This window comes from Silene latifolia, chromosome 2 (genome assembly GCF_048544455.1).
Source record: "Silene latifolia isolate original U9 population chromosome 2, ASM4854445v1, whole genome shotgun sequence".
In the NCBI taxonomy this organism is placed as follows: Eukaryota; Viridiplantae; Streptophyta; class Magnoliopsida; order Caryophyllales; family Caryophyllaceae; genus Silene; species Silene latifolia.
Window position 1 is genome coordinate 125,599,691 of NC_133527.1, and position 11,871 is coordinate 125,611,561.

Consider the following 11,871-nt stretch of genomic DNA (forward strand, 5'->3'; position numbering starts at 1 on the left):
TTAATGGGCAAAGTGAGAATGATATGGATGTGAACTTGAGTGAAAACTCACCCTTTGAGGATGACATATTTGAGGGAGACAATTGTGTTGAGCTTGGTGAGCCTTGCTATGACAACCCCTTTGATAATGGACCTTGTTGGGATGAGGAATATGATGAGGATATTTGGGAACCCCAAATAGACACCCTTAAAGTCACCTTGGATGATAATGAGAGTACTTGCATTGAATGTGGTGATTTTGACTATTTGGAGGATGAGTTGAGTGAATTGCCAACCAACTACTCATTTCATGTTCCTACCATCCATCATTTCTCTTATGATTTTTGTTATGATGCTCTTAATATGCTTGTTCGGTCTCTTACTTGGGCATTATTTCATTGCATAATCTTGTGTTGTTATCCATGCCTATTTATTTCTCACTCCCAAGAATTTGACCGACTTCTACGTGCTTTGAGTGCTAGTGATGATTTTCCATGAAATTGTTAATTAATAATCTTTGGTTTAATGGAGTTCCTCAATAACCATTGATTTGTATATATGCATTTAGTATAGTTTGCATTGTGATATATCTCACATGATTAGATTAGTTTGCATTGTATTTATCTCACATGATTCATGTAGTTATTTGCATATAGATTAGAAGTCATGCATAGGCACTAATGGCCAAACCTATTCATTTCTACACTAGAAATAGTGTTTAAATCGGTTTGGGGAGGTTTGATCATAGGTGACCATAGTTTACTAGAAATCATGCATCATATAATATAGTTTAGATTGCATTCATTTGTTATATATGTCATATAGAATTGCATTTAGTAAGAGCATGCATTCATTCATATCATTGCATTTGTACTTTATTTCAAAAAAAAAAATCAAAAAAATTCAAAAACATGTATTTCCTTTTTATTCCTACTCCTACATTTACATTGAAGACAATGTCCAAAATAAAGTGGGGGATGGGAATTTATATTCCAAAAATGATAAAAATTGAAAAATTTCGAAAAATCACAAAAATATGTCTTTTAATTTCATATAACAAAAACCAATAAAAATTTCAAAATTTCAAAAACCAAAAACATGTTTTTTAATTTAGTAGTGTAGAATTGTATATACTTGTGCTTTTGTTCTCTTCTCACATAGATACAACACTACATTTGAGGCATTAGCAAGGGAAAATGAAGACCGCTTGGTATGATCGTTCTAATCTCTATTTCCCTTCCATTTCTTTTTCATGATATGAGGAGGATGGGCTTACATGTCAAGCAGGATGTGGTGTATTTTGTTGTTGCGGTTTGTGTATCTATGTGTTGTTAGGAGTTGCATTTAGTTTAAATGACATATTAGTTGGTAGAATCATATGCATTAGGATGTATATATGATAGTTGCACCATGACATATAGTTTGCATGTTAGAAAAATTTTGCGAAACCGTCTACTTGGGAAGTTTGACAAGTGTATATAGGCCCTAGTAGATGCTTTTTCTTCTTAAGACTTTGCTTGTTAGAATACTTGTAAAACACCCTAGGATGTGTCATGCTAGTATCCTTTGACCCATGGATTAAGGCCTAGTCAAGAGTACCTTGTGGTGTGATAACTCCTTGGCTACCGTTTATTCCAAGGTGACCCTTGAAACCATGCATCCATCATCCATGTTCTACCACATTTTTTTCATCAAAGGGAATGGGCACAAAAAGAAATCAATTTGAGTTAAAAGAAATGAAAAGTGAAAGAAAGTTTGCAAAACAATACATCAAATGAAAAGAGGAGCAAAAATAGAACTCCTAAAGCTTCAAATATAAGGCACCCTCACTACATAGGGGTGACTTTGAAAATATTCAAAAAGAAAATGTAAAAAGTTGAAAGTTGTCAAGTGTTGAAAAGCCAAAAATCAAAAGAAATGGCAAAAGAAAGTGTTCTCAAATGTCAAATGCCACAAGAAATTGGGGGGGAAAAACAAAAACAAAAGCAAACTCCCAAAGTGAAACTCAAATATCTATCGATCCCTTTATCCATCGTATCCATTTTTGTGCATGGTAGAGAGGGGACGACCCTTCTTCTTGTCTAGGCAAGAGGGGGAATTCCGCGATCCTCCAGTGTTTCTAACACCATAAGGAGTCTACTCTTGACAAAAGCATTTAACGATTGAGGACAAAGGTACCCTAGCTTGACACAATTTGGAGGTGATTTATTGGTATCCTTCTAGGCTTAGTAGTTTGAAGAAATTGCATCTATGAAGGAGTATGTACCCTCGAATTGCTTCCCTTGTAGATAATTTCCGCCACTTAGATGAGGAAAGTGGCTATTCTTTTGTAGATGCATCCATTACTTGATTTTGTGTGCTTTAATGCTTGGATTTGTCGCCATTTTGGCAAGACCCACCTTGCTTTGCAAGAAGGCATCCTACCTCATGGTTGTCTTGTTGTGAGTTGAAGGGGTGGAGTGAGACCCGCTAATTGTCTCACATCGGTTATTTTAGTAGGTTAGTTTAAATAAAGGTCTAGTTTTTGTCACCTCTTTACTCGGGACGAGTAAAGGTTCGGTTTGGGGATGTTTGATGTGAACATTATTTGCGCACATTTAGTCCCCTAATTGAGCCTATTTTACATACTATTATAACATTCCTTAGCCATTTTATCCGTCAAAACCTTCCTATTTGCTTTTCTAGTGCATTTCATATGTTTTGTAGAAAAGGAGATAATAAGGCGGAAATTCCCGTCTCTCGTGCTTATTTGGAAGGTTATTGATGATATTAGATGGACTAGTATGAATAGGAGGCAAGAATGATGACCAAGGTTGTAGGAATTAAGTGTATATAGAAGGATCAAAGAGTTAAAAGTAAGAATGACGAGAGGGAAGGCATTACAAGAAGAAATTGCTCGGAACACAAAACAAGAGTTGCTCCTTTGGCTCTGAAAGTATGCTAGATGGAACGGCGTCGGAAAAACAAGTGATCTAGGCTTTTGAATCACTCCAATAGGAGTCCGGATGAGAAAATGACGTCCGTTTTACAATCCGAGCTCAAACAAAGAAGTCGTTTCGCCAATCCGCGCGTCCCGAGACAAAGACGCTCGTCCCCTGAAGGAATCCGCCCGTCTTCCTACAAAGACGCCCTCTTCCCCTCTTTTTGCCCGAGCGTCGTGCTCCAAATCCGCCTGTCTTCCCCAGCTAAAATCCGAGCGTCCCGAGACCAATCCGCTCGGATTCCCCTGCTACAATCCGCCCGTCCCGTGACAAAGACCCCCGGATTCCCAGGCAGTCAATTTCGTCTTCTTCAAGCCTCAATGAAAGATGCCCATCCTTCGAAAAATACCGGCGTTTCCCTGCTCAAATCTAAAAAGTGTAATTACTAATTTAGCCTTACTTAACCTAATGATGCTCTACTATATATACCCCATTTGTAATAATCAAATAATCAAGTTTCTTTAGATTAAATCAAGTTTTCATATTAGAAATTCCTCCTTAGATTAGATTAGGAGTAGATTAGAATAGATTATCATTCAATCTTTCCACAAATTACATATTAATCTTTCCTTAATCATTGTTCAAGTTTATTATTAGGTAATTCAAGATTATTATTGGGTAATTAGAAGATTATTGGGTTTATTGGGAGATTGACAACCTTCCATCAATCATCAAGTTCTTCTATTATTCTTTGCATTATTATTATTGGAATCTCCATAGGTATAATTCTCTTAATCCTTGTTTTAATTATTGTTAATCTTTCTTACTTGTTCATCATGTTTGGCTTTGTTAGTATGATTGACAACCTTATTAACATGTTAAACTTGATCATGAGTGAGTAGTTACTTAGCTAGGATTAATGGGTAATTAGGGGAAATAAACATGGGGAATGATTCATGCTTAAATTAATATGCTTTCATAGTTTATTTGCTTGCTTGTTGTGATCTCAACTTATGCACATGTTATGTTTGATGAAATGCTAAGCCTATGAATCCTTGCATTTACTACCATCACTTACCTTTTCAATGAGACTTGTAAGACATAAACCAACTCGAGTCTCATTAGACCATGCATATAGTTGAGTAGGGTGGATTAAGTCGACTTGTAGGTGTTGTACAATCTAATCGATTCGGCTCCGGGACCCAAACCTCCTTAGGATTATAAGATATAAACCAACTCAATCCATCACAACAATAATTGCTTGCATCTAGTAGGAAACATGTTTGTATGATCAACTCCCATGAATCCCTTATGAACCATGATATCCTAGAATTTTTAATCAATTGTTTACATCTTTCCTTTTGTTACTTGTTTATTGCATCTATTAGATTAGAATCATCAACCCATTATAATTGTGACAACCCCAAGCATAACCTTAATTAGATTGAATAATTTGAGTAACCACCGTCCCATGGATCGACCTCGACTTACCGCGAACTAGTTGTTTGTTGAGTATTATAAATGTGTTTGATTGGGAGACCCGACGACATCACCCACATCAAAATGGCGCCGTTGTCGGGGACGGTGTTGTTTATTTGAATTGTTCTTTTGTCTAGTTTTAGTTGTGCTTCTTTTTCTTGAGTTTTATTGTACTTGTTCTATTTCACATGCTCAACATGTCTACATTCACTTTTTGGCAATATGAAAATGAATCATTTGATAAATATGTTGCAAGATTTGAAGATTATATGACTCATGCTTGGCATCATGGTTTTACTCTTTCAAATTATGAAGCATGTCGTGTTGTTTATAATGGCATGAACCTTGAGACCCGCAACTTGGCATTTCACTTGAGTGGTGGTAGGATATGTGAGATGAGTTGTGAGGAATTTTGGGAATTTGTTGAGTTCATGACCATTCATTGTCTCAAGCAAACTATATATGGCATATTTGAAATTGCCAAGGAAGGTATAGAAGCGATAAAAACCACATTTCAAAAATTCATTGAGGAAAACTATGATGAAAATGAGATTCGTGAGGATGAGAAACCTTTCTATAACCTTGAGCCAACATACTTTGTCCACAAAATTACCCCACCTTGGGAAGATGGATTGCTAGATGAGGAGAGTGATGATGAGGAGGAGTAAATTCTTGGTTGTGAAACTAATGCTTGGATGCCGTCATCCTACTCTTCTTGTGTTTCAATGAAATCAACCACCATGGAATTTGATGTTAATGGGCAAAGTGAGAATGATATGGATGTGAACTTGAGTGAAAACTCACCCTTTGAGGATGACATATTTGAGGGAGACAATTGTGTTGAGCTTGGTGAGCCTTGCTATGACAACCCCTTTGATAATGGACCTTGTTGGGATGAGGAATATGATGAGGACATTTGGGAACCCCAAATAGACACCCTTAAAGTCACCTTGGATGATAATGAGAGTACTTGCATTGAATGTGGTGATTTTGACTATTTGGAGGATGAGTTGAGTGAATTGCCAACCAACTACTCATTTCATGTTCCTACCATCCATCATTTCTCTTATGATTTTTGTTATGATGCTCTTAATATGCTTGTTCGGTCTCTTACTTGGGCATTATTTCATTGCATAATCTTGTGTTGTTATCCATGCCTATTTATTTCTCACTCCCAAGAATTTGACCGACTTCTACGTGCTTTGAGTGCTAGTGATGATTTTCCATGAAATTGTTAATTAATAATCTTTGGTTTAATGGAGTTCCTCAATAACCATTGATTTGTATATATGCATTTAGTATAGTTTGCATTGTGATATATCTCACATGATTAGATTAGTTTGCATTGTATTTATCTCACATGATTCATGTAGTTATTTGCATATAGATTAGAAGTCATGCATAGGCACTAATGGCCAAACCTATTCATTTCTACACTAGAAATAGTGTTTAAATCGGTTTGGGGAGGTTTGATCATAGGTGACCATAGTTTACTAGAAATCATGCATCATATAATATAGTTTAGATTGCATTCATTTGTTATATATGTCATATAGAATTGCATTTAGTAAGAGCATGCATTCATTCATATCATTGCATTTGTACTTTATTTCAAAAAAAAAAATCAAAAAAATTCAAAAACATGTATTTCCTTTTTATTCCTACTCCTACATTTACATTGAAGACAATGTCCAAAATAAAGTGGGGGATGGGAATTTATATTCCAAAAATGATAAAAATTGAAAAATTTCGAAAAATCACAAAAATATGTCTTTTAATTTCATATAACAAAAACCAATAAAAATTTCAAAATTTCAAAAACCAAAAACATGTTTTTTAATTTAGTAGTGTAGAATTGTATATACTTGTGCTTTTGTTCTCTTCTCACATAGATACAACACTACATTTGAGGCATTAGCAAGGGAAAATGAAGACCGCTTGGTATGATCGTTCTAATCTCTATTTCCCTTCCATTTCTTTTTCATGATATGAGGAGGATGGGCTTACATGTCAAGCAGGATGTGGTGTATTTTGTTGTTGCGGTTTGTGTATCTATGTGTTGTTAGGAGTTGCATTTAGTTTAAATGACATATTAGTTGGTAGAATCATATGCATTAGGATGTATATATGATAGTTGCACCATGACATATAGTTTGCATGTTAGAAAAATTTTGCGAAACCGTCTACTTGGGAAGTTTGACAAGTGTATATAGGCCCTAGTAGATGCTTTTTCTTCTTAAGACTTTGCTTGTTAGAATACTTGTAAAACACCCTAGGATGTGTCATGCTAGTATCCTTTGACCCATGGATTAAGGCCTAGTCAAGAGTACCTTGTGGTGTGATAACTCCTTGGCTACCGTTTATTCCAAGGTGACCCTTGAAACCATGCATCCATCATCCATGTTCTACCACATTTTTTTCATCAAAGGGAATGGGCACAAAAAGAAATCAATTTGAGTTAAAAGAAATGAAAAGTGAAAGAAAGTTTGCAAAACAATACATCAAATGAAAAGAGGAGCAAAAATAGAACTCCTAAAGCTTCAAATATAAGGCACCCTCACTACATAGGGGTGACTTTGAAAATATTCAAAAAGAAAATGTAAAAAGTTGAAAGTTGTCAAGTGTTGAAAAGCCAAAAATCAAAAGAAATGGCAAAAGAAAGTGTTCTCAAATGTCAAATGCCACAAGAAATTGGGGGGAAAAACAAAAACAAAAGCAAACTCCCAAAGTGAAACTCAAATATCTATCGATCCCTTTATCCATCGTATCCATTTTTGTGCATGGTAGAGAGGGGACGACCCTTCTTCTTGTCTAGGCAAGAGGGGGAATTCCGCGATCCTCCAGTGTTTCTAACACCATAAGGAGTCTACTCTTGACAAAAGCATTTAACGATTGAGGACAAAGGTACCCTAGCTTGACACAATTTGGAGGTGATTTATTGGTATCCTTCTAGGCTTAGTAGTTTGAAGAAATTGCATCTATGAAGGAGTATGTACCCTCGAATTGCTTCCCTTGTAGATAATTTCCGCCACTTAGATGAGGAAAGTGGCTATTCTTTTGTAGATGCATCCATTACTTGATTTTGTGTGCTTTAATGCTTGGATTTGTCGCCATTTTGGCAAGACCCACCTTGCCTTGCAAGAAGGCATCCTACCTCATGGTTGTCTTGTTGTGAGTTGAAGGGGTGGAGTGAGACCCGCTAATTGTCTCACATCGGTTATTTTAGTAGGTTAGTTTAAATAAAGGTCTAGTTTTTGTCACCTCTTTACTCGGGACGAGTAAAGGTTCGGTTTGGGGATGTTTGATGTGAACATTATTTGCGCACATTTAGTCCCCTAATTGAGCCTATTTTACATACTATTATAACATTCCTTAGCCATTTTATCCGTCAAAACCTTCCTATTTGCTTTTCTAGTGCATTTCATATGTTTTGTAGAAAAGGAGATAATAAGGCGGAAATTCCCGTCTCTCGTGCTTATTTGGAAGGTTATTGATGATATTAGATGGACTAGTATGAATAGGAGGCAAGAATGATGACCAAGGTTGTAGGAATTAAGTGTATATAGAAGGATCAAAGAGTTAAAAGTAAGAATGACGAGAGGGAAGGCATTACAAGAAGAAATTGCTCGGAACACAAAACAAGAGTTGCTCCTTTGGCTCTGAAAGTATGCTAGATGGAACGGCGTCGGAAAAACAAGTGATCTAGGCTTTTGAATCACTCCAATAGGAGTCCGGATGAGAAAATGACGTCCGTTTTACAATCCGAGCTCAAACAAAGAAGCTGTTCGCCAATCCGCGCGTCCCGAGACTGAAGACGCTCGTCCCCTGAAGGAATCCGCCCGTCTTCCTACAAAGACGCCCTCTTCCCCTCTTTTTGCCCGAGCGTCGTGCTCCAAATCCGCCTGTCTTCCCCAGCTAAAATCCGAGCGTCCCGAGACCAATCCGCTCGGATTCCCCTGCTACAATCCGCCCGTCCCGTGACAAAGACCCCCGGATTCCCAGGCAGTCAATTTCGTCTTCTTCAAGCCTCAATGAAAGATGCCCATCCTTCGAAAAATACCGGCGTTTCCCTGCTCAAATCTAAAAAGTGTAATTACTAATTTAGCCTTACTTAACCTAATGATGCTCTACTATATATACCCCATTTGTAATAATCAAATAATCAAGTTTCTTTAGATTAAATCAAGTTTTCATATTAGAAATTCCTCCTTAGATTAGATTAGGAGTAGATTAGAATAGATTATCATTCAATCTTTCCACAAATTACATATTAATCTTTCCTTAATCATTGTTCAAGTTTATTATTAGGTAATTCAAGATTATTATTGGGTAATTAGAAGATTATTGGGTTTATTGGGAGATTGACAACCTTCCATCAATCATCAAGTTCTTCTATTATTCTTTGCATTATTATTATTGGAATCTCCATAGGTATAATTCTCTTAATCCTTGTTTTAATTATTGTTAATCTTTCTTACTTGTTCATCATGTTTGGCTTTGTTAGTATGATTGACAACCTTATTAACATGTTAAACTTGATCATGAGTGAGTAGTTACTTAGCTAGGATTAATGGGTAATTAGGGGAAATAAACATGGGGAATGATTCATGCTTAAATTAATATGCTTTCATAGTTTATTTGCTTGATTGTTGTGATCTCAACTTATGCACATGTTATGTTTGATGAAATGCTAAGCCTATAAATCCTTGCATTTACTACCATCACTTACCTTTTCAATGAGACTTGTAAGACATAAACCAACTCGAGTCTCATTAGACCATGCATATAGTTGAGTAGGGTGGATTAAGTCGACTTGTAGGTGTTGTACAATCTAAGGATTCGGCTCCGGGACCCAAACCTCCCTAGGATTGTAAGATATAAACCAACTCAATCCATCACAACAATAATTGCTTGCATCTAGTAGGAAAAGTGTTTGTATGATCAACTCCCATGAATCCCTTATGAACCCATGATATCCTAGCATTTTTAATCAATTGTTTACATCTTTCCTTTTGTTACTTGTTTATTGCATCTATTAGATTAGAATCATCATCCCCTTATAATTGTGACAACCCCAAGCATAACCTTAATTAGATTGAATAATTTGAGTAACCACCGTCCCATGGATCGACCTCGACTTACCGCTAACTAGTTGTTTGTTGAGTATTATAATTGTGTTTGATTGGGAGACCCGACGACATCACCCACATCAGAGTTGAAGGGGCAGAGTGAGATCCGTTAATTGTCTCACATCGGCTATATTAGTAGGATAGTTTGAATAAGGGTCCTAGTTTTTGTCACCTCTTTACTCAGGAAGAGCAGAGGTTCGGTTTGGGGAAGTTTGATGTGACTCATATTTGAGCATATTTAGTCCCCGAATTAGCCTCGTTCCTATACTTTTTAGTCCATAATTGGGTCATTTACTATCTTTAGTTTCCCATTTTGCATATTCTTTGAGGTTTTGTTCCCTTGGTAGGAAAGGAGTGCTAACCTTGCATTTACATGGCGAAATGGAGCTAAATTGATCGCATCTAATGACCAAGCATCAAAGAGAAGACATCACTAGAAGGCCTATGTAGATAATAAAGTGAAATGGGCAATGATGAAAGGATCCTTGTATCCGCGAAACGATCCTTGCGGATTGTGAAGGAGGAAAAAGAAGAGAAGCAGTCTGCCAAGGAATCCGAGCGGATCACACGCGATCCAAGCGTCTCCCAGCTAAGACGCTTGTCTTGCAGCTAAAGGATCCGAGCGTCTCCCAGACAATCCGCTCGGATCACACTGCAGAGAGCCCGTGCCACTTCCCAAGACGCACGGATTGTGGCGAGACTAGCATGACGGATATGCTCATTTCCTTCGAGAGAAGCATATCCTCAACTTCTCTTAAGGACTTAATAGTCATTTAAGCCCTTAGTAACCCTAATCCTTGTACTTAATCATTAGTATAAATATCCCATTGTACTACCTAGATTAGCATCAATTAGTAATCAATTCCTAATCAAATTTTAATCATTCCTTAATCTTGTAATCAACTTTTAATCTAGTCTTAATACAAATCTCAATTCTTAATCTTTCCTTAATTTGTTGTTCTTCATTTATTTTGGGTAATTAGAAGATTATTTGGGTTTATTTGGATGATTGACAACCTTCTATCAATCATCAAGTACTTCTATTATTCTTTGCTTTATTGTTTGGAATCATCTTCATAGGTATAATTCTCTCTTAATCTTGTTTAATTATTGTTAATCACCTTCATTTATTCATCATGTTTTGCTTTTCTAGTATGATTGACAACCTTGTTAGCATGTTAAACTTGATAATGAGTGAGTAGTTTCCTTAACTAGGGTTAATGGGGAATTAGGGGAAACCAACATGGGGATTGATTCATGCTTAATCTAATATGTTTTCATAATTAATTTTCTTACTTGTTGTGATTTCAACTTATGCACATGTTATGTTTGATGAAATGCGAGCCTATGAATCCTTGCATTTTTTACCCATCACTTATCTTTTCAATGAGACTTGTAAGCTTATACACCAACTCGAGTCTCATTAGACCATGCATATATTTGGATAGGAAGGACTAAGTCGACTTGTAGGTGTTGTACAATCTAATCGACTCGGCTCTGGGACCCAAACCTTCTTAAGGATGTAAGCTTATACACCAACTCGATCCCATCACAACAATAAGTGCTTGCATCTAGTACAGAACATGTTTGTATGATCAACTCCCATGAATCCCCTATGAACCCATGACACCCTAGTGCTTTTAATCAATTGTTTACATCTCACTTTAATCGTCTTGTTTGTTTTCATTACTTTACTTTTATATTGTTGATTAGTTTAGTTGATCTCCTATCTCAACCCAAATTGTGACACCCTTAGACACAACCATTTGCAATTGAAAATCTTGCATCAATACCCGTCCCTTGGGATCCGACCTTTAATTGCCTCTTTGCTAAGAGTAGTTTGTGAAGTTATAAATATTGTTTTGGTTAAGTAGCTTTTGACGACGAGTCTACCACGCACCAGACAAGTACAAAAGGCAACCAGCTGATCATCATCCACCTCCAAACTCCCGATCTCACATAGTAACCGACTAAACACCAAGGTGCGTAGCTCTGCCAGATTACCCATCGCAACAGGTAATCCTTGCTGCCATTGGGGGACCGCTGCCAATCCCCACCTAAGCCCGCTCATCAACGAGCGATAACCTGTTCATTAATGTGCACATCCCCTTCTGTGGCGGGTTCCCCAGAGGGCAAAACTAGGGCGGGAAGCCACTCTCGCAAGTGACTCCACTCAACAACCATCACCACAACCACACCAACACCAACGCTCCAACAATGATCAGCAGACAATCAATCGTACACAATACAACACAATCTTAAATCAATTAAACAGGAATTGAGTAGGGAAACCCTACCTTAGCACAACTGCAAAGAGATACAAGCAAGGCAATCTAGAAAGGCTCCTCTACGAATTCTTCACCT